The following is a 25734-nucleotide window of genomic DNA, read 5'->3' on the forward strand; positions in this document are numbered from 1 at the left end:
TCTCGTTCCCAAACATTCTTGAAAACTCTTCCAAAATCTTGAATTAAATTTCGGATCTCGATCGAATACGATAGACACAGGAACTCCATGACGAACTACAATTTCTTTCAAGTACATATGGACCAACTTGTCGAGTGAAAATCTTTCATTTATAGGCAGAAAATGAGCTGACTTGGTAAGTTTATCCACTATAATCTAGATGGCATCATGATTAGCTTTTGTCCTTGGTAATACAACTATGAAATCCATGGCAATAGGCTCCCACTTCCACTCTGGAATCTCCAATGGCTGTAGCAATCCACTTGGTCTATGATGCTCTGCTTTAACTCTCTGACATGTATAACATCTGCTAACCCATTCCGCAATTTCCCTCTTCATATCTGGCCACCAATAATTTTTCTTTAAATCTCTGTACATTTTGGTACTCCCTGGATGGATTGAATACCTTGAACTATGAGCTTCCTGTAAAATTTCATTCTTCAACTCTGTTACTGGTGGAATCCAAATTCTAGAAGAAAACCTAAGAATACCTTGATCGTCCTTTTGCGTGCACAATTCTTCACCTACCAAACGGTTTATGTCCTGATCCATTACTTCTTCTTGACACTTCTTTATCTTTTCTAACAACTCCGGCTGAAAAGTCATACTATACACTTTCGCTTCGTCAGACTTGCAAACTCTAATCTCCAATTCCAGTTTCTGAAATTCCTTATATATTTCTTCGGGTACTGATAACACATTTAACTTTTCCTTCCGACTCAACGCGTCTTCCACAACATTTGCTTTACCGGGATGATAGTTATTCGTGCAGTCGTAATCCTTAATCAATTCTAATCATCTCCTCTGCCTCATATTAAGCTCCTTCTGTGTGAATATGTACTTTAAGCTTTTATGATCCGTGTAAATCTCGCATTTTTCTCCATATAGATAATGTCTCCAAATTTTCAAAGCGAAAACTATTGCTGCTAGCTCCAAATTATGAGTAGGATAATTCTGTTCGGGTGGTTTCAGTTGCCTTGACATATACGCAATCACCTTATCGTGCTGCATCAGAACGCATCCGAGTCCTTTATGAGAAGCATCGATATAGATTACGAAATTTCCTTGATCGTCTGGAAGTGACAAAATAGGTGCCGTGATTAATCTTTGCTTCAATTCCTGAAAACTTTCTTCGAATTTATCGTTCCATATAAACTTTTTCATTCTTCCGTGTAAGCTTTGTCAATGGTGTTGCAATCCTTGAGAAATTTGAACGAATCGACGATAATATCCTGCTAATCCCAAGAAACTTCTTACCTCTATTGGTGTTCTCGGTCTTTCCCAATTTATAATTGCTTCAATCTTTGCTGGGTCCACTTTGATCCCTTCATTACCGACTATATGTCCTAAGAACTGAACCTCCTATAGCCAAAATTCACACTTCGAGAATTTAGCATATAATTTCTTTTTCCTTAGAATCTCCAAAGTTGTTCTTAAATGTACTGCATGATCCTCTTCTGTCTTTGAATAAATCAAAATATCGTCTATGAACACAATAACAAACTCGTCCAAGTATTCCTTGAAAATTCTGTTCATCAGATCCATAAACGCTGCCGGGGCATTGGTTAATCCAAAAGACATTACTAAAAATTCATAATGTTCATACCTTGTCCTGAAAGCTGTCTTTGGTATATCCTCTGGCTTAATCTTTAGTTGATGATATCCCGATCTTAAGTCGATCTTGGAGAAGTACTTGGCTCCTTTCAATTGGTCAAATAAATCATCAATTCTGGGTAACGGATACTTGTTCTTAATTGTAAGTATGTTGAGCTCCCTATAGTCAATGCACAGTCTCATGCTTCCATCCTTCTTCTTGACAAATAATACCGGTGCACCCAACGGGGATACACTAGGTCTGATTACTCCTTTTTCTAACAACTCTTGCAATTGCTTCTCTAGCTCTTTCATCTCAACGGGCGCCATTCTATACGGGGCCTTGGATACTGGTTCTGTTCTAGGTGCTAAGTCGTACGCGAATTCAATTTCTCTGTCTGGAGGAAGTCCTGGTAACTCATCGGGAAACACATCTGGAAATTCATTAACTACTGGAATATCTTCAAGTTTTACTGGCTCCTGACTTCTATCAATCACATATGCCATGAAATGCTCGCATCCTTGTCATAGTAACTTCTTGGCTTGAATCATCGTTAAGAACTTCTTTGCTTGTTTCTGGCCCTTGAACGTTATTATCCTTTCGTCGGGCGTCTTCACCATTACCTTCTTATTTCGACAATCTATCTGGGCATCGTGCTTAGATAACCAATCCATTCCTAAGATAACGTCAAATTCTCCTAACTTAATTGGTATCAATTCTACATAAAACTTACTACCGGAAATCTCAATCTCACAATTCCCACAAACTTGATTAATAGATACACGTTCTTGATTTGCTAATTCCACAGTCATTATTTTATTTAGATACTCAACTGGACAATTTAACTTACTAACAAAATCTTGTGAAATAAACGATTGAGTTGATCCCAAATCTATTAACACTTTGGCACATAAAGAATTCACATTAAACATACCTGTCATGACATCAGTATCCTGGATAGCGTCCTTCACAGATATATCAAAAACTCTAGCCTTTGGAGTCTCATTCACTGCTGGGGTAGATCCCATAATCCTCAATGCATTACTAACTGGGCCTGGTATCTTGCAATCCCTGGTTATATGTCCTGGCTTTCCATATTTAAAGCACGTAAATCCAATGGCTGGAACCTTCACTACTGGATTCCGGATAGGCTGATCCTTGTTTGCTGGCTTTCTTGATGGCTGATTTCGGCACTCCCTCGAATAGTGCCCTTTCTGGTTACACTCGAAACAAACTACATTCAATTTATTATAAACTCCTCCATGCTTCTTCCCACATATCTGACAATCTGGAAAAGTTAACCTTAACTGATTCGGCTGATTCACATTGGCTGGACGGTTGCCCTGGCCTCCGTCGCCTGCATTTTGCCTTCTGAAGTTAAAAAATTTCTCCCTGGCTGAAACTTGCCCTTCTTAAAATTTGGAAACTTCCTTGGTTGTGACTGACCTTCATTCCCTTCGGACTTTCTCTTCTTACTTTCTTTTTCCTTCTGTGACATCTCACTCTCTATCTCTGCGATCATGGTCTTCTGTACAACTCCTGCATAAGTATCCAACTCAAAAATGGCTACCTTTCCTCTGATCCATGGCTTCAGACCTTGCTGGAATCTTTTAGCTTTCTTCCTGTCAGTATCCACATATGACGGCACATACCTTGACAACTCTTCAAATTTACTCTCGTAATCCGCCACCGACATATTTCCTTACTTTAACCCTAAAAACGTCAGCTCCATCTGGTCCTAAACAAAATGGGGAAAATATTTTTATAAAAACAATTCCTTGAACCTCTCCCAAGTAATAACATATGTACCTTCCAATGTCTTCACAGTCTCCCACCAATAGGTGGCCTCATTCTTCAAATAATAACTCGCAAACTCAACCTTCTGTTCTTACTTCACTTTCACTAAAGCAAACGACTTCTCTATTTCCTTTATCCAAAACATTTACTTCAATCGGATCTAGGGAACCTTCGAATTCTGGTGGGTTTACCGCCTGAAAAGTTTTGAAAGTTACCTGGGGATTGGTCTGTCTTTGTAGTTGGTGTGCCAGGTGAACTGTTTGTTGGGCCAAGATTTGAAGAATCTGGGCTATTGCTGGGTCTATGGTTCACATTTTGGTTTGTATCATCTTGGTTGTTATTGTTGTTATTGTTGGTTTCTTTATTTTGAGTGTTGGTGCGGGTATTTCTTCTGGGAGGCATTTTTCTGTAAAGAATCAAACAACTTATTTAGCTTTTAAATCAAATCCTTTGCATAAAAGAAAAGTTTTGTAAAACAGAATTATCTCTTTTTGAAAACAGTTGTAACAGTTGAACTAAGTAAATTGCATGCTTCTTTACAGAATATAAACAGTTATGGGAATAGAGTACATGGTATCACAGGGGTATAACTGGTGCAGTAAATAAGGTAAAGTAAAACAGGTGCAGTAAAGTAAATGACAATGCTGGAAAAGAAAAGGTACTGATATATATAGATCAAAAGTTTTAGGTAGTACAAGCGTAAAGACGCTTCGAAAATTAAAAGCAAAAGGGCACAACAACCTACTCACTAGTCAGCAGATCTAGTCTATAAATACAACCCAAAAGTCTATTGATACATACTACACACTACTGTACATACTATACAACCCTAACAACACTGATCAGCATCTCCATCTCTGGATCTCTGGCTCAACTCCAAGGAAACTCTGGTCCTCCCAGCCTCTCAAAGTCCTCCATCACTTCAGTAACCCATCTTATAAGTGCATCAGGGCCTCGGCCAGGTAGTGTAGCTCCATGTAGCCTGGCCTCAAGAATCCTGTGTGTCACATGGATCTCCTCTCGAAGCTCCCTCACACCACGATCAACATCTATAGTCCTGATGATATGCTGTAGCTCTCGGATCTGGGCCAACAAGGAATCACGTTCCAATAAAAGAGCCTCATACCGGTAATAAGGAACCGGATGCAATGTAGACTGGAATGGGGCACTCGTAACTGAATGCCCAGTGGAATCTGAATCAGCTGGTGGGGGTCCCTGATAGGTGGTCTAATGCATGGGGGTGGAATAACTTGCAATGGTACGGGCTACAACACAGGTGGAGGTAGCATAGCCAATACTGGTGGAACAACAAGACGTGGATCTGAAGATGGTACTCCAACTGAGGGCTATGAGTGATCAACTGATACGGGAATGAAAGAGTCGGCCATCGCTGCTATCTGAAATCATATCGTAATATAAGAATCTCGAATCATGACGCGAATCATACTAATACCTATTATATCGTAGCACTCAACCTCCCGATGTTCTATCTTTCTATTCCTTACTTCTAATCCTAACCTTCTACCCATTCCCGTCAACCTAGGCTTGTGTCAGTGACTTATAACCTGTAGCTCTAATACCAAACCTGTGGCACCCTCCAAACCCGGGTCAGAAGTTTGGGGTCCACACACACACACACACACACCTTATTTATAACCTGCTTATAACAATAATAAAGATAATAATAATAATATGCAGTGACCCTACTTACCAACTACCACAGACCGCAACAGGTTAAAGTATGCACACAAGCCAAATATACACTTATATTAAAAACCGTCCAAATCACAACTATTCAAACTTAAAATTGAGTATTAAACATTATTACAAACTTTTACAAACTTAAATTATCTCAAAAGATGCCTACTAGCTTAACTTGATCAACCTAAACCCCTAGCTTTCGCGCTGGACTGGGGATCCTCGCTACCAACTGGTTCCTTCTTAACTAGAAAAGAACATAAACAACATCGCACAAATGAGCTAACTAGCTCAGCAAGTCACAATAAAAAAACTGAGAATAATGATCATCAAGTGAAAAGGGTTATGATATCAAGTGAACAATGAATTATGATTTAGAATTGGATATTATATTTTTATTTTAAAAACCATGGTTAGGCTGTTGATCAGTCACGCACTAACCCCGAGCAAAGCACACATCACTGCTCTAACTACTGGATCCAAGGCACACATTGGCCTAACTTGACCATTAATATGGTCTGACCACAAATCTGGTCCTCAATTTTATAAAAACAATCCAATTCTATAATAACAGAATAAACAATGAAAAGCAATAAACAGAATCATAAACAACATTCAATGTTCGATAAGGAAATGGTTTCAATCTTTACAAGGGATCAGTATGGTAATTTCAAAGCTTGACTGTTAGGTAATGAAAAAATTGGATAACAAAGGAATCAATGTTTCAGGGTTACCAGGAATTGGTCTTTCAAAGCATAAGGTACAATGGTTTAAGTATGTAAGTAATTTGATTCAGTGTTTGGTATTTAGTTTGTATGTATTTGTAGAGTAGTATAGTATATTTGTGGTTCCTATTTGGGTGTACAACAATCAATGGTATAGAAAGAATAAGGTTTACGGCTCAAGATCAATAACTGGAATCAGGGTTTTGGGTTCAGTTCTTCAAAGCACTTGCAATATAAAACAGGACTATCAATCACTACAATATATCTCGAGAAAGTTCCGAACACTTGCCTGGTACTAGCTTGCTATACTGCACTAACTTCCAATCACAACCGTCTACTCCTCGACTATCTATTTCCCTTTCCTACGCCTTTCCTCTTCTGCTCACATATTATAAGCATCTATCAATACTCAACTTATACGATTCTATTCGAAACATACTTCTATCTACCCTTCGTTTCACCCATATCCGATTAACGGATTGAAAGTTACACTATAAACAAGTAAACACCGAACATATAGACCGACAGTTAACCAACGAGTCACGTATAACACATAACACGTCAAAAAAATCAATGATATATTATTTATAAAGAAGTCTCGGGTCATAAACAGGTTTTCGGGTATTTAAAATGATTTTTAAAACATTTTTCGGAATTAAAACGGGCCGTTGGATCAATTTCAGAGTAATAAACAGGGCTCGGTTGGCCAATCTGGCTTCAAAACAATTTTATAATAATTATCGAGCCTTGAAAACAATTTGAAATAATATTTTAAAGCTCGAAACTATTTTTCAGAATTTTTAAATCATTTTTAAATAATTAAATCTAATTAAATAATTAATTAAAAATAATTAATTAATTAATAATTAATTAATAATTAATTAAATTAATTAATCAATTAATTTTTGAATTAATTGACCAATTAATCAATTAAATATTAGCTGAAATTAATTCAGATTTATTTTTGAATTAAAAATAATTTTTGGAATTAAATTAATAATTTTTGGAATTTTTCAGAAATTAAAAACGAATTTTTATAATTAAAATAAATGGAGAATATGATTTTTAAATATTTTTAAAACAGGAATCCTATTCTTGCAAACTCTGGAAATTTCAGGGACCAAACTGCATCATCGCCAAAGGTCAAGGTACTAAACTGTAATTTGACAGGGGGTCGCCGGAAAACACCCTGTTTCGCTGGAGAAATCGATTCCGGCGTCCTCACCCCACCAAAACCTCCAGATCACATCTATACAATACCAGGAAGATAACCATGCCATCAAATCACTCAACCCATCCCTGAGTTGGCCGGAATTTGGCCGAGAAGTTCGCCGGTTTCCGGCGAACTCGACGTAAACTTCAAAACACAACTCCCTTTGATTCAGACATCCTCTGTTAACGAGCTATATACCAATCGATTGCAAATTTTATAAGGAACACAACCCACTATAATACAACAGCTAATAACCCCTAGATCAAAAAGCCATAAATTTCAATTAAGAACATTCATACGGGTTATAAACCCTAATTTCAAAATTAGAAAATCAAACTCAATTTTGAACATGTTATTGAACTCCAAACCAGTCATATAATATATCAAAATCATCAGGAAAACAAGCTCTACAACATGCAATCATCAAATCATTCAAACAATCATCCGAACAAAAAATCATATTTTTAATCAAAATAATTCAAAAATAAATAAAAATATTGAAAATAAACCTTGATTTTTACAGTTCTGAAACTTGAAGAAACTAATAGAACACTCCGAGACCTTCGTTTTTGTGGCGTTCTCCAAACCCGGGTCAGAAGTTTGGGGTCCACAACACATAATCAATATATAAACCTGTATATATAAAATATTATTTGTAATGACCCTGCTTTACATAACCACGGATCGCAACAGATTAAAGTATGAAAATAAGCCACAACCTTAACTTTTATTATAACGTACCATATCCCAACTAATTTAATTTACAACTGATAAAAAAAATTATTCTTCAACCTTGCTATCTCACTACTGCCATAAGCTTTTGCTAGTTCGATCAATCATAATCTGGAATCCTAGCTCGAACATTGAACTGGGAAACCTCGCTATCAACCGTATCCTTCTTAACTTTAGAATACATAAAAAGATTCGCAAGAGTGAGCCAACTAGCTCAGCAAGTCATATTATCAATAACTGAGGTTAAACAATAATAAACGAGGTAATTTAAAGGAATCAAGTTTCTTGCTAAACAACCAATAGAATTGGATATTCATTTTAAATTTTTAAAAATCAAGGTTAGGCTGCTGATCAGTCACGCACTAACCCCGAGCAAAGCACACAACACTGCTCTAACTACTGGATCTGAGGCACACATTGGCCTAACTTGACCATCGATATGGTCTGACCACGAATCTGGTCCACACAAAGAAAACTATCCAATTCTAAAGCAGTTCAATATGATAAACAGTATAATTCAATAAAACCAGATCATAATCAATAGCAATAAAAAATTTGTATAAGAGCATGGTGAAAATTCATGGGTACCAGAAAGGGTATGTCAAAGTATATAAAAGAAATGGCCTCCAGCCTGTAGGATAATCGAGTATTAAATGGATAATGTTTTTACAAGGTTTAATACTTTGATGTCACAAGGTATGGTTGAGTATAAATGTTTATGTATGTTTAAACAATTATGTTCCAGGGTTTGGTATAAGATGGTTATATAATTGTGGAGTAGTATCGTATTTGTGTGGTTTAATATATGGTAAATCAACAAGAAATGGTTTACAAAGAATAAGGCTTACGGCTCAAAGACCAAATGATGTGGCTCAGGTTCAAGGCTGAAGGATTCAAAGTATTTCCAATATAAAACAGAGCTATTTTGAATATTAACAATATGTCACAATAGAATTTAGAAATATTTGCAATCTATCTCGAGAAAGGTTTAGAAGTACGTGCCTTATCATAATCGATTTCAACTTCACTTGTACTTGTCTAATGACCCCATTCAACAATCACTCATCTGTTTCTCCTATGCCTCGCTTCTATCCTCTGATCACTTGCGGTATTTTCTACATGTCAATTCTATTTTCTGATCACCTGCTTCTCTTTCTTACGCCTTGCTTACTCTGCTAGGCATCATAAGTATCTATTAATATTTAACTCATACCATTCTATTCGACATACACTTCTATCTACCCTTCGTTTTACTCAAATCCGATTAACGGATTGAGAGTTACACTATAAACAAGTAATCACCGAACATATAGACCGACAGTCAACCAACAAGTCACATATAACACATAACACGTCAAATAATCAATGCCATCCCATTTATAAAGAAGTCTCGGGTCATAAACAGGCTTTCGGTTACTTAAAATGATTTTTAAAACATTTTTCGGAATTAAAACGGGTCGTTGGATCAATTTTGGAGTAATAAACAGGGTTCGGTTGGCCAATTCTGGCTCCGAAATAATTTTAGAATAATTATCGAGCCTTGAAAATAATTTAGAATAATATTTTAAAGCTCGAAACTATTTTTCGGAATTTTTAAATCATTTTTAAATAATTAAATCTAATTAAATAAGTAATTAAAATCAATTAATAATTAATTAAATCAATTAATCAATTAATTTTCAAATTAATTGACCAATTAATCAATTAAAAATTAACTGAAATTAATTAACTAATTAATTCAAATTTATTTTTGAATTAAAAATAATTTTCGGAATTAAAATACTAATTTTTAGAATTTTCAGAAATTAAAAAAGAATTTTTATAATAAAAATAAATAGGAAATATGATTTTTAAACATTTTTAAAACAGGAATCCAACTTTTGCAAACTCTGGAAAGTTCAGGGACTGAACTTCATCGTTTTCAAAAGTTGGGGTACTAAACTGCAATTTTCCAGCCCTTCGCCGGAAAACAGTCGGGTTCGCCGGAGAACTCAACTCCGGCCTTCTCCCACCACCACAAACTCCAGATTTAATCTATACTTCACAAGGAACACAACCATGCCATCAATTCATTCTAATCATCCCGGAATTAGCCGAAAAATGATCAAGAATCTCGCCGGTTTCCGGCGAGTTCGACGAAAACTTTAAACCTAACTCCCTCTTTTACAGACCTCGTTGATTCATGAAACTTATACGACTAGATTGCAAATTTCACAGAGAACACAACCCACTATAACACAACATCAATCTATCACAGAATAAGAAACCCCCAAATTTCAATTAAGAACATTCATACGGGTTATAAACCCTAATTTTAAAATTCGAAAATCAAACTCAAATTTGAACATGTTATTGAACTCCAAATCAGACGTAAGACATATGAAAATCTTCAGGGAAACAAGCTCTACAACATGCAATCATCAAATCATACAAACAATCATCCGAACAAAAATTCATATTTTAATAATTTTAATTCGAAAATAAATAAATTTTCAGAAAATAAACCTTTGATTCTGCAGTGAAACAAAGCTCAGAATCTGATAGAACACTTCAAATCCTTCGTTTTGGTTACTCAAGCTTTGAAAACAGAGATCTGTAACGCCTTCATTTTGCTGTTTGATTCTTAGAACAGTTTATGTAATTAGGGTTTTTCTCTGAAAATTATAGAATTAACTATCTGCAAATGATTTTGATACGAAATAAAATATGGTAAAAGGCTATTTATAATTACGGAAAATTAGTATCCAGTTGGATCATTCCGGATATAAAATGGTACGATTATTTGTAAAAACTGATCCAAACGGTGTCGGTTTCCAGATAATTATCCAAATCAGTACAATTTGTATTGCGGTCTTGGTCTCAGCGCCTGGTTACACGTATTACGAGGTGATAATTGTGATAGTTTAATAAAAAGCTCCCGTTTCTCAAAAATACGAGTTTTATTGATTTACCGAAACGAATATTGTATCGAAAATGTTGCGCCGGGACCCGCGCAGGACAAACCGTATGCCGGATCGAAAAAGTCGAAACATGGAATATGTTCGGAATATTACAATTAGGTTAGGAAGGAGTTCTCGGAAAAGTTTCGGGTTCTAGAAACGTAACAACGGATGACGTCGGTTGGTTCCCGTTTTTATAAAATAGATTTTAAATACTCGGAAAAAGATTTTAGAAATTTCAGATGATTCTTATAAATTCATAAACCAACATAAACATAATTTGGAAGATATGACAATTATCTATATTTTGTTTTGGACATATAAAAATTAAAATACTCAATTAATATTATTTTTGAATATCCAAGTACAGATAACATTTAACAATTAACTCACAGAATAGATACTGTACACACATACTAATTGTATAATAGCAAAAATAATTATACGATATATCCCGGATATTACATCCTTTCCCCCTTAAAAGGATTCTGTCCTCAGAATCTCCTAAGAAAACAAATGAGGGTACTTTTCTCTCATATCACTTTCTAACTCCCAGGTTGACTCTTCAACCTTAGGGTTTCTCCACAATACTCTTACTAACTTTACCACTTTATTCCTCAATATTTTCTCTCTATTCTCTAGAATCTCTACCGGATTCTCTACATATGACAAATCTGTCTGAAGCTCTATTGGCTCATATTCTATTACATGCCTGGAGTCTGGATTATATTTCTTAAGCATTGATATGTGAAAAATATTATGAATGTGCTCCATGTGCGGACATAACGTTAACTCGAAAGCTATTTTGCCAACGTGCTTTAAAATTTCAAAAGGTCCGACATATCTTAGGCTCGGTTTTTCTTTCTTTCCAAACCTCGTTAATCCCTTCCACGACGATACTTTCAGTAGTACTAAGCTTCCTTCTTCGAATTCCATGTCTTTCCTTGATTGATCTGTTTATTTCCTTTGACGGTCTGGTACGGCTATTAATCTCTTCTGGATAACTTCAATAACTTTCTTTGTCTGCTGTACTAATTCAGGTCCAAGTATTTTGCGCTCTACTGCTCCGTCTTAATACACTAGAGATCTGTATTTGCGTCCATAAAGGGCTTCTTAGGGTGACATCCCGATACTAGCATGATAATTGTTGTTGCAAGCAAATTCTATCAAAGGTAAATGCTCGCCCCAATTTCCTTTGAAATCAATAGCACAAACACGTAATAAGTCTTCTATTGTCTGGATTATTCTTTCACTTTGGCCATCCGTCTCTGGGTGATAATCTGTACTCATATTCAATCTTGTTCCTAAACATTCTTGAAAACTCTTCCAAAATCTCGAATTAAATCTTGGATCTCGATCAGATACGATAGACACAAGAATTTCATGACGAACTACAATTTCCTTCAGGCACCTATGGATCAACTTATCGAGCGAAAATCTTTCGTTTATAAGCAGAAAATGAGCTGGCTTGGTAAATCTATCCACTATAAGCCAAATGGCATCATGATTAGTTTTTGTGCTTGGTAACCCCAACTATGAAATCCATGGTGATATGCTCCCACTTCCACTCTGGAACTTCCAATGACTGTAATAATCCACTTGATCTCTGATGCTCTACTTTAACTCTGTTGACATATATAACATCTGCTAATTCATTCTGCAATTCCCCGCTTCATATCTAACCACCTATAATTTCCTTTAAATCTCTATACATCTTGGTACTCCCTGAATGAATTGAATACCTCGAATTATGAGCTGCCTGTAAAATTTCATCCTTCAATTCCATCACTGGTGGAATCCAAGTTCTAGAAGAAAACCTAAGAATACCTTGATCGTCCTTTTTGCGTGCACTATTCTTCCCATACTAAATGATTTATATCCTGATTCATTACCTCTTCCTGACACTTCTTTATCTTTTCTAACAATTCTGATTGAAAAGTTATACTTATACATTCTTACTCCTTTTTGGATTATGCACTCTGACTTCCAATTCCAACTTCTACAATTCCATAGATAATTCTTCTCGTATAGTCTCTATGTTCATTCTCTCTCCTTCTTGCTCATCTCTTGCCACTACATTTGCTTTTCCTCGAGAGTCCATACTTCAACTCTTGTGGTCCGTATATATCTCACATCTTTCTCTATACTTATAATATTTCCCAATCTTTCAAAACGAATATTATTATTGCTTTTAATCCCCAGTTATGAGTAGGGTACTTCTGCTCATAAGGTTCGGTTGTCTTGATGCATATGCAATAACTTTATTGTTTTGCGTCAACACACATCCTATTCCCTTACGAGAAGTATCACTATAAACTACCAAATCTCCCTGATGCTTTCAAAGTGATAAAATAGGTGTTGTAACCATTCTTTCATTTAACTCCGCAAAACATTCTTCACCCTTCTCCATTTCATATAACCTTCTTGCTTTTCCTGGTTAACTTCATCTCGAATATTACAACTTTCAAGAAATCTTGCACAAATTTCCAATAATAACCGGCCCATGATAAAACTTCTTACTTTTGTTGGTACTTCTGGTCTTTCTTCATTCATACTATCTTTAAATTTTCTGCTGAATCCCCTTTTGTCTCCTCCTTACTGACTGTCTATACTAAGAATTATACCTCCTGCCATTAAAGTTTTCATATGGTAAACTCTTTTTATACCGCTTCTTTCTTCTTTGACTCCTCAGCTATCATTGTATAGGTTGCATGGTTCTTCTTAATTAACACAAGTATATCTTATCCAAATTCTTCCTTCAAAATTCTACTCATCAAATTTAAATATCACTGGTATATCAGTTCATCCCACTAACATTTCTAGAATTTTATAACAACAATACCGAGTTCTGAAAATTATCTTTGATATGTCCATAAGTTCAATTTTCACTTGGTAATATACCCAGTCTCAAATCAATCTTATAAAAATACCTTGCTTCGGTCATTTAATTAAACAAATCATTGGTTCGAGATAACAGATATCTGCTCTAGAGAGTAACCTTGTTGAGCTTTCGCTAACATATAATCTCACACTTTCATCTTTCTTATTAACACATCGTGCTAGGGCACTTTAAGGGGTACGCTAGGTCCAGTTGCTTTTTCTTCTAATTATCTCCTACGTTTCCTCTGGTAACTTCTTTATTTTATCTGGTGCCATTCTGTGCGGGGCTTTGGACACTGGCTTCATTTCAGGTGCCAAATCAATCATAAATGCATTTTCTTTATCTAAAGGAAATATTGGTAACTCATCTGGAAACATATCTTGAGACTGTAAAATCTTCAAGTTCGATTTGCTCCTGACTCTTATTTATAATCGCCATAGCACTTATATTCTGGTCGCTGTAATCTTAAATCGTTCTTAACAAGTTCTTTACTTTCCTTTGTCCTTTAAACTTCCTCATGTTCTTATTTGGCGTCTTCAGAACTATCTTCCATCACGACGGTCTACCTGGGCATCACACTTGAATAGTTAATCCACTTCTTAGAATAATGTCAAATCCTCTTATCTCAAATGATATCAATTCTTCACAGCTTATTGCCAGAAATATCGATTCCGCCATTGGTACTTACTTATTTAATAACTGCACGTTCTTAACTTGCTATTCCTTTAGTCATAAACTTATTAATTCGACAGGATAATTCAACTTATCAATAAAACCTTGAGAGATATACGATCCAATTACTCCCACATCTTTCAATATTTTAACACATAAGGTATCCGCAATAATCTTCCACGTCATCACATCCATATTCTAAATAACATATCGCAAATTCTCGTTCTTGGAGATGTATCCCTTATTGAAGTAGATTCCTTTGACTCGTAATGCATCCCTGGCTAGGGCCAGTGATTTGCAATTCTCACCATATGCCATTGTTTCCTTTCCATGTATGAGAGGTAGATGAGACTTTGCCCGCTGGGTGTATAATATGCTGACTTTTGTTTAAAAAGCTCTCGCAAAGAACAACGGTACAACGAAACAACTAGAAGGATTCACAATTTTAATAAACTTAGAGTTGAAAAGAAAGAAGAAGTAATGATTTGAATATGAATGAGACAACCACATTGGTACTTAAGATGGCAAGTCTTTCATACCGTATGGCATACAGCACATGATTAGGTGGCGTCCCACCCGACTCTTCGTCATTCCGACAAAGTGTCTCATCATAACACTGTTTGTCCCAATCAGAAAACAAAACCCGAGGGGAACAATTAAATTTGAAAGGAATTCAAAATCCTTCTTTTTGATATTATCAGAAAGAATTTATTAAGAAAAGGAATTCAGACATTTTAGGAATTAAAAAGGAATATACGCTGTAATGTTGAGGACGAGGATGATACCATTGGTCACCATCCACATTTCACTTGTATTCATCTTTCGAGCTTGCTCAATCATTTCCCAATTGTATCACATAACAACTTTAAAAGTATGCTAAAATGCCTTCGCAACTAAGCATTATAGTAGATTCTTACTCGTTAAGTCTCGCGTCTATAACGTCGCACCTACACGTATAATACTTTAACAATTTGATCATAATGGCATTCTTATCAGATAACCTTGAGTTTCCTCTTTTTAATTTGGAATAACCGTAAATCATTCAACATAACGATCATTTTATTAATAATATTCTTCCTTTAGAAAAGTCTGAAAATTTTCCCAATCTTCTTCGGTCATGCTCAGGCTTCCTTTAATCAATGAATTCTTCAAACTCTGATAATCCCAGTAATTGGATGAATAGTTACTCCGTACGCTGGTTCTATTGTTAATCCTATCAGACAATACTTGCACTCACTTCTTCATAATCGCAGGTTACCTCGTTCTCCGAATTAACAATACTGAGTCTGAAACAACATCCTTCCAGATAATCCGGGTCTTTTAACAAATAAGAAACTCAAGTAGTAACTTGACAACCAAGGTTTAAAACTTATTTTATTCAAAAAGGCTTTTAGAAATTTTGTGAGGAAAAATCTTTTTCGAAAACTTGTTGAAAATTTTGAAAATTTTGAAAATCACACCTCCGGTTGTCCTTACTGTATGAGTTGGTTGTTTTCCTTCTTATGACCAGATACCAAGTTAAAGAAATGATCACCCAAAGATCCATTCACTTCATTTATCTCCTTTCCTTCATTAGGTCTATTACTTTCCGTAATCAATGAAAACTTCTGCTGTCGTTGCACGTTATCTTATTCGTAGCTTCACATTAAGGCTCCCATACCGGTAGTACTCTCGTTAACCACTTTGCAATCATTGAGTGGAACAAATTATCCAATAGTCAATAAGTCAGCTAATGTCACATCATCTTGTTAAAATGTTTATCACATCATTACAACACCATTTTCTAATCTCAAGAAATCTTCAGATCCCTAATCTCCTCTAACTCTCTCTTTTCAACACTTTTCTACTTCATTTCACAAGCTAGTCATGAGTGGCCTAATTACTAATAGCTTCTTTTAACCAGATACAGCCATCCTCCAGAACACTTGAATCTTCTTTCTAAACTCCTTCTCACCTTAATTTATATCTCAATACTCACCGTTTACTGCCGCTATCGCGTCCCTTCTCGCAAACGCTGTTGTTTCATTGGAAAGGTTTTTAAACTAAGGATGTAGAATATGGTGTATAATAGACAGAAAATATACATTCATAGTTGAATGTTCAAAAGAACAAGAATAAGCAAATGAAGGTTCTTGAATAGGTAGTCTCATATCGAGAGATGATAGAATAGCGTTGAATAACTTGGAGAGGCGCAACTATCATAACAGAAGGTAATACCGCTAATACTGATGGAAGATCAAGGCACAAATCGAATCTGAGAGAAGATGATGATCCTTAAATGGAAGGTTCCAAACGATCAGTTGATGCAGGGAAATCAGGATCTGCCATTGCCGTTGCCTGGATATCACGTCGCTAGTCAAGAATCCCGAATCGCAACACGAACCGTGCCGGAGACCTACTATACAGTCGCACTCAACCTCACAATGACCTATCTTTCTATTTCCTATTCCTAATCCTAACCCTCTACCCAATCCCGAAAATCTAGGCTTGTTTCAGTGACTTATAACCTGTAGCTCTGATACCAACCTATGGCGTTCTCCAAACCTGGGTCAGAAGTTTGGGGTCCATAACACATAATCAATATATAAACCTGTATATATAAAATATTATTTGTAATGACCCTGCTTTACATAACCACGGATCGCAACAGATTAAAGTATGAAAACAAGCAACAACCTTAACTTTTATTACAACGTACCATATCCCAACTAATTTAATTTACAACTGATAAAAAAAATTATTCTTCAACCTTGCTATCTCACTACTGCCATAAGCTTTTGCTAGCTCGATCAATCATAATCTGGAATCCTAGCTCGAACATTGAACTGGGAAACCTCGCTATCAACCGTATCCTTCTTAACTGTAGAATATATAAAAAGATTCGCAAGAGTGAGCCAACTAGCTCAGCAAGTCATATTATCAATAACTGAGGTTAAACAATAATAAACGAGATGATTTAAAGGAATCAAGTTTCTTGCTAAACAACCAATAGAATTGGATATTCATTTTAAATTTTTAAAAATTAAGGTTAGGCTGCTGATCAGTCACGCACTAACCCCGAGCAAAGCACACAGCACTGCTCTAACTACTGGATCCAAGGCACACATTGGCCTAACTTGACCATCGATATGGTCTGACCACGAATCTGGTCCACACAAAGAAAACTATTCAACTCTAAAGCAGTTCAATATGATAAACAGTATAATTCAATAAAACCAGATCATAATCAATAGCAATAAAACATTTGTATAAGAGCATGGTGAAAATTCATGGGTACCAGAAAGGGTATGTCAAAGTATATAAAAGAAATGGCCTCCAGCCTGTAGGATAATCGGGTATTAAATGGATAATGTTTTTACAAGGTCTAATAGTTTGATGTCACAAGGTATGGTTGAGTATAAAAGTTTCTGTATGTTTAAACAATTATGTTCCAGTGTTTGGTATATGATGGTTATATAATTGTGGAGTAGTATCGTATTTATGTGGTTTAATATCTGGTAAATCAACAAGAAATGGTTTACAAAGAATAAGGCTTACGGCTCAAAGACCAAATGATGTGGCTCAGGTTCAAGGCTGAAGGATTCAAAGTATTTCCAATATAAAACAGAGCTATTTTGAATATTAACAATATGTCACAATAGAATTTAGAAATATTTGCAATCTATCTCGAGAAAGGTTTAGAAGTACTTGCCTTATCATAATCGATTTCAACTTCACTTGTACTTGTCTAATGACCCCATTCAACAATCACTCGTCTGTTTCTCCTATGCCTCGCTTCTATCCTCTGATCACTTGCGGTATTTTCTACATGTCAATTCTATTTTCTGATCACCTGCTTCTCTTTCTTACGCATTGCTTACTCTGCTAGGCATCATAAGTATCTATTAATATTTAACTCATACCATTCTATTCGACATACACTTCTATCTACCCTTCGTTTTACTCAAATCCGATTAACGGATTGAAAGTTACGCTATAAACAAGTAATCACCGAACATATAGACCGACAGTCAACCAACAAGTCACATATAACACATAACACGTCAAATAATCAATGCCATCCCATTTATAAAGAAGTCTCGGGTCATAAACAGGCTTTCGGTTACTTAAAATGATTTTTAAAACATTTTTTCGGAATTAAAACGGGTCGTTGGATCAATTTTGGAGTAATAAACAGGGTTTGGTTGGCCAATTCTGGCTCCGAAATAATTTTAGAATAATTATCGAGCCTTGAAAATAATTTAGAATAATATTTTAAAGCTCGAAACTATTTTTCGGAATTTTTAAATCATTTTTAAATAATTAAATCTAATTAAATAAGTAATTAAAATCAATTAATAATTAATTAAATCAATTAATCAATTAATTTTCAAATTAATTGACCAATTAATCAATTAAAAATTAACTGAAATTAATTAACTAATTAATTCAGATTTATTTTTGAATTAAAAATAATTTTTGGAATTAAAATACTAATTTTTAGAATTTTCAGAAATTAAAAATGAATTTTTATAATAAAAATAAATAGGAAATATGATTTTTAAACATTTTTAAAACAGGAATCCAACTTTTGCAAACTCTGGAAAGTTCAGGGACTGAACTTCATCGTTTTCAAAAGTTGGGGTACTAAACTGCAATTTTCCAGCCCTTCGCCGGAAAACAGTCGGGTTCGCCGGAGAACTCAACTCCGGCCTTCTCCCACCACCACAAACTCCAGATTTAATCTATACTTCACAAGGAACACAACCATGCCATCAATTCATTCTAATCATCCCGGAATTAGCCGGAAAATGATCAAGAATCTCGCCGGTTTCCGGCGAGTTCGACGAAAACTTTAAAACCTAACTCCCTCTTTTACAGACCTCGTTGATTCATGAAACTTATACGACTAGATTGCAAATTTCACAGAGAACACAACCCACTATAACACAACATCAATCTATCACAGAATAAGAAACCCCCAAATTTCAATTGAAAACATTCATACGGGTTATAAACCCTAATTTTAAAATTAGAAAATCAAACTCAAATTTGAACATGTTATTGAACTCCAAATCAGACGTATGACATATGAAAATCATCAGGAAAGCAGGCTCTACAACATACAATCATCAAATCATACAAACAATCATCCGAACAAAAATTCATATTTTACACTACACCATAGATTGGCTATAGCAACCACATTTCTAAAATTTTATCAAAAAATGTTGTTATTGAGAGAACATTTACATATATTGCAAGGACCTTTAAAAGTGTTGCAAATAAAGGGCAAAAATCAGAAGGAGGTAAAAATTAGCTTCTTATTGCAATGAATTTTTTCAAGCATTGCGGTAAGTCCAAATTTTGGACCCAAAATATTGGCGGGCTTCAAAATTGTCTGAGCTACAAATTTTACCGGGCTTACCAGGAATAAATTAAATAATAAAACAAAAAAAAATAAAAAAAATAACACAACAGACGCTCAGACACAACCACACACCTAACACCCTACAAACACGAGAGAGGGTCAGAGGGAGACGAGGAGAGAGAAGGAAGATTCAAGCTGCAACACGAGGGGAAAACAAGATCTAATATTGATGTTTGGGAAGAAGATGTACGCTACAACAAGGTAAATATTTTCCCCAAATTGATTATATACATGTTCTTCTTTAATTGATTATGTATGGCCTTTTGTATTCAAACTACAATTTTAAAATCTTAATTAGTTTGTTTTTGATATTCAAATCTTCTTTCTTGTTCTTCAATTACTGCTTTATTATATTCTTAATTAGTGTTCTTAACTTTTTAATTTAATCATTCATATTTGATTGTGGAGGATGCGGCTGAGATAGAGAATGATGGGAGTTTATTTGTGAAGCATTACCATGTGTTTTGGTTGGAATAAATGGGGATGTGATGAGTCGCGGATAGGTACACATATTTATGTGTGAAAATGTTTGTATTCTATTTACTCTTTATGTTTGGGACTTGTAATTGTTTCTATTATATGGGTTGGTTTTGGTTTAGTTATGTATATAATAACTCGATGACAAGAACTTACCTTCCTATATGCGTGGTTATTTATTTTTCTTGTTGTGCTAATTGAGAAAGTTTTCTCTATAATTTAGTGGTCATTTAATGCTTGGTTATTGCAATTTTAGTAATTTTATTGAATAATTACATTTATAAAGGAAAGAAAATCCTACAAAACTTGAAATTCTAATTAATAATAATTGTATATGTGCTATATTGCAGAGAGGATTTTGCTAATTTTATAGGATTTGTTTTTAAAAGTTTTGGTGATCGGATTAGGCATTGGATGACAATTAATGAACCATACTTGTTCATATCATAAGCCTATATAGTAGATGTTTATCCACCAAGTTATTGTTCACCCCTTTTGGAAACTATTTTTTTGAAATTCATATATGAAGTCTCTTATTGCGACACAATATAGTACTTTACCATGTGAAGGCCACCAAACTATTATATGAGCATTTTCAGGTGTTCTTATAATCTAAATCTACAGTGTCCTGGGATTATATATATATAATTGCAAAATAAAAAGTTGTGTATTTTCAGATGATATTGCTAAACGTATGGCCCTATCCTTTGTATTTTTTAGACTTTAGGCTTAATGTTATGATTACAATAGCTGAGTTGGTTAAAGAAGTGATCAGTAGTTGGCTGATAGGAACATGAACAAAGCTACCTGATATATTTAGTAGAGGTTGGAGTAATTTGATATGGGCTGATTATGGGCCTTATTATGTTAAGGTTAGAAAAGTTTGTAAAGTTGAGCTTTGAGGCCCATTAAAGAAGATGAAGTTACTGGTATGGTTAAGTCCATTTTCAAAGATTGAACTTATGTTGGTAATCTTTTTTTCTTTCTTGTTTTACTCACCTCATCAGTCAATTTTATTAGTATTATATATGAATGCTTTGAATTATTCCCTGATCCGTCTAAAGAAGGTCAATAATCTACATACATATATCTTTAAGTTTATATATTTAAGTGCTCATGGCCTCATGCCGTTTCAAGCCTTTCTGAACATATTAGTTGTTTTGTTATAAATTGACTTTTGAGATATGGTTTAGGTGGGTTGTACGTGTCCACTCAAACAGAGTACATAAAATCAGTAGTGTGTTTTGATATCATTCCAAGTTGATGGTCAAATGGTGAGCCTTGGTTGATGGGAAATCAATCACTTCTATAGTTTTATACATTATAACCTTCATAAATTAATGGTCAAATATATCCGTAGGTGCTTCTAGTGCACTTGTTGGATTACTTGGTGCAATGTTGTCTGAACTTATCATAAATTGGACAATCCATGCTAATAAGGTACTTGACAAACAGATATTTATGATGGAATTATGAAAAAAGTGAGTTTTTATTTACAGTGATATAAAGTTCAGTCTAGTCATCATCCATATTTGTTTTTCCAGGTAGCAGCTCTTGTGACTCTGTTACTTGTAATTATCATTAATCTGGCAGTTGGAATCCTTCCAAATGTTGAAATCATTATTGTTTAAATATACTAATTGGTGTTCCGTTGGTGTGTTATAGAATATATACTCTTGTTTGCTATTTATTAATGAATTTCTGCAGGTCTTAATGGTTGCTGAAAAGAACCGTAAAATTGCAACTTCCAAGTATTAAAAAGTTTTATTTTTTCCAGTATAAATGGTTGAGCAGAACCAGCTTCCACCTGTTTATCAGAAATTTTCTACCGAGTATAATTTTGGTTCCATCCTTTCACAAGATGTTAAGAGTACCTATGGAAGCTTTCCTACACAGAGAAGCCATTTTCCCATGGGAATTATACTGGTGCAGGATTGCAGTACCCCACAGCACGAACATACCTAGCCACCCAGGACCTTCCATTAGCTTATTCTTCACCCGTATTTGTTCAAGCACCGGCTGAGAAAGGGATTATCGATTTTTCCATCGATTTTCTCATGGGTGGCGTCACTCCAGCCGTGTCCAAAACTGCTGTTGCTCCAATTGAGCTGTGAAACTTTTGATCCAGAACCAAGATAAATGCTTCTGATTTAGCGAAAAAGCTAAATGAAGATTACTAATATTAGTTTTGTTTATTAATTAATTTGGTGTTGTAATTTATCCTTTTGTATTGATGTACATTTTGTATTGATGTACATTCTGAATTGTATGTATGATTATGTTGGAACAACCAATGCTTTTGAATAGTTGTTAACGGTTATAAAATGACATTGGTGTGAGATTTGTGGCATAAAAAATGCCTGGTTTAGTTTATTTATAGTCAAATCCTATTTTTTTTTTAAATAATGTTGCAATTGTGTCGAAATATGTTGCCATTTACAATTACATCAGCTATAAAATATTGCAATTGGTTCCAAATTGTTACAATATTTGTCAAATTTGACCTTAAATTTCATTGCAATTGGACCCACTAATGTTGCCTTAAGGTGGTTATTTAGCTAACAAAAACAGCTATTGCAATGATTTTACCGCGTTGTAATAAAATATATTTTATTGCTATATATGGTTTATTGCAATAATGTTTTGTCGTTGCAAAATATTGCTTAAAATGTTACAATAGGACCTCTATTGCATCACCACCGGATGCAACGCCAAAATTTTACATATTTGTTGCCATAAATTCTACTGCAACATAAATAGCCCATAAGGCAATAAATTTTTGTGGTTGCCATAACCATTTTATGGTGTAGTGTTAATAATTTTAATTCGAAAATAAATAAATTTTCAAAAAATAAACCTTTGATTCTGCAGTGAAACAAAGCTCAGAATCTGATAGAACACTTCAAATCCTTCGTTTTGGTTACTCAAGCTTTGAAAACAGAGATCTGTAACGCCTTCGTTTTGCTGTTTGATTCTTAGAACAGTTTATGTAATTAGGGTTTTTCTCAGAAAATTATAGAATTAACTATCTGCAAATGATTTTGATACGAAATAAAATACGGTAAAAGGCTATTTATAATTACGGAAAATTAGTATCCCGTTGGATCATTCCGGATATAAAATGGTACGTTTATTTGTAAAAACTGATCCAAACGGTATCGGTTTTCGAGATAATTATCCAAAACAGTACAATTTGTACTGCGGTCTTGGTCTCAGCACCTGGTTACACGTATTACGAGGTGATAATTGTGATAGTTTAATAAAAAGCTCCCGTTTCTCGAAAATACGAGTTTTATTGATTTACTGAAATGAATATTGTATCGAAAATGTTGCGCCGGGACCCGCGCAGGACAAACCGTATGCCGGATCGAAAAAGTCGAAACATGGAATATGCTCGGAATATTACAATTAGGTTATGAAGGAGTTCTCGGAAAAGTTTCGGGTTCTAAAAACGTAACAACGGATGACGTCGGTTGGTTCCCGTTTTTATAAAATAGATTTTAAATACTCGGAAAAAGATTTTAGAAATTTCAGATGATTCTTATAAATCCATAAACCAACATAAAAATAAATAGGAAGATATGACAATTATCTATATTTTATTTTGGGCATATAAAAATTAAAATACTCAATTAATATTATTTTTGAATATCCAAGTACAGATAACATTTAACAATTAACTCACAGAATAGATACTGTACACACATAATAATTGTATAATAGCAAAAATAATTACACGATATATCCCGGATATTACAGTTTTGGTTGCTCAAGCTTTAAAAACAGAGATCCTCAACACCTTCAAATTGTTGTTTGATTCTTGAAAGATTATATGAATATATAGATTTTCTCTGGAAATTTATATAATTACTGTCTGCAAATGATTTTCGGTAAGAAATAAAATACGGTAAAGGCTATTTATAATTACGGAAAATTAGTATCCCGTTGCATCATTCCGGATATAAAATGGTACGTTCATTTATAAAAACTGATCCAAACGTTACCGGTTTTCTGGATAATTATCCAAATCAATACAATTTGTACTGCGGTCTTGGTCTCAACGCCTGGTTACACGTATTATGATGTGATAATTGTGATATTTTAATAAAAAGATCCAGTTTATCGAAAATACGAGTTTTATTGATTTACCGAAACGAATAATGTATCAAAAATGTTGCGCCGGGACCCGCACAGGACAAACAGCATGCCAGATCGAAAAAGTCGAAATATGGAAAATGCTCGGAATACTGCAATTAGGTTAGGAAGGAGTTTTCGGAAGAGTTTCGGGTTAGAAAAACGTAAAAACGGATGACGTCGGTAGGTTCCCGATTATATAAATTAGTTTTTAAATACTCGGAATTTTTTTATAAAATCCGTATATTTCCTATAAAATTAGAAATCAACATAAAAATAATTAAGAAGATATGACAATTATCTATATTTTATTTTGGACATATAAAAATTAAAATACTCAATTAATATTATTTTTAAACATCCAAACACATTTAACACTTAACAAATAATTCACGGAATAAATACTGAACATACATAATAATTATTTATTAGAAAAATAATTACACGATATATCCCGAATATTACATATTACATCGATCTGACATCCATTTTCCAGATTTCATATTCATGATAAGCAACTACCGCAAGCAAAATCTTGATAAATTTGGACAAAGTGATTGGTGAGAGGGTTTCATCATAGTTAATACCGTAAATTGGCTCGAAATCGTGCTTTATAGGTATATACATTACCATTCATGTTTATTTTCTTCTCGAAAACCCATTTATATCCTATAGTTTTACCCCTTAAGGTGGATCAACCAAAGTCTATAGTTTATTTTCATACATGAAATCCATCTCAAATTTTATGGCCTCCAACCATCTCTTAAAATTTAGACTGTTAATATTAAATTGGTAGGTATAATACTCAATAATCCTCAACAAACATCACATCACCATCTTGAATAAAAGAAATCCCTAATATATCTCGGGATCATGGAGAATTCTACTAGATCTACAAACATCCTGTGCTTCTTGAGCAGTAATGCCTTCAACATTTTCATGTACATCCTGCTCATGTTCCAACTCTGGCTCAATGTTATCATGCAGTGTAAAGCATAATATAATTAAACATGTAATCAAGTAATTATAACTCAACATGAAACAGAAACAGATAAACAATATTAAATTATGAAGCACATGAACCCTAAAGATGAAGACATGATATATACAAAGAATCAAAAGATGAAAATGACTCTCTAAGTCCATAATCAAGTCATAGGAAGAAGTTCATTAACATGTTCAAGCATCTATGAAGAATAAAACATCAAAGGACTTCCAATATTAGTTACATGGTTTGATTTGGAGTATTAAAGATCAGGGGTTCAGTGTTTGAAGCTAGAAATAACCATCCAAGATGTATCAGCTTTGCAGTGCAAAAAGAATTGAATTAAATCAGTTCATGTTAGTTGTTTGTGAACTATACCAGTACACCAAACATCAACATTCCAGAAAAAGATCTAACACAGAAGAAATGGTTCTTTGG

At 34.4% G+C, this 25734-nt stretch overlaps 1 long non-coding RNA gene across 2 annotated transcripts; it reads left to right on the plus strand.

Annotated features, from left to right (window-relative positions):
- The first annotated feature begins 19755 nt into the window (after window positions 1-19755).
- Window positions 19756-22450, plus strand: LOC141661737 (uncharacterized). Of its 2 annotated transcripts, none has more exons than XR_012550113.1 (3): window positions 19756-19901; window positions 20109-20203; window positions 21885-22450. It is a non-coding gene; the product is annotated as an uncharacterized LOC141661737 (long non-coding RNA). The 2 variants fall into 2 exon arrangements; XR_012550112.1 differs by having other exon boundaries at window positions 21955-22447.
- The last annotated feature ends 3284 nt before the right edge of the window (window positions 22451-25734 follow it).

This window comes from Apium graveolens, chromosome 5 (genome assembly GCF_009905375.1).
Source record: "Apium graveolens cultivar Ventura chromosome 5, ASM990537v1, whole genome shotgun sequence".
NCBI lineage: Eukaryota > Viridiplantae > Streptophyta > Magnoliopsida > Apiales > Apiaceae > Apium > Apium graveolens.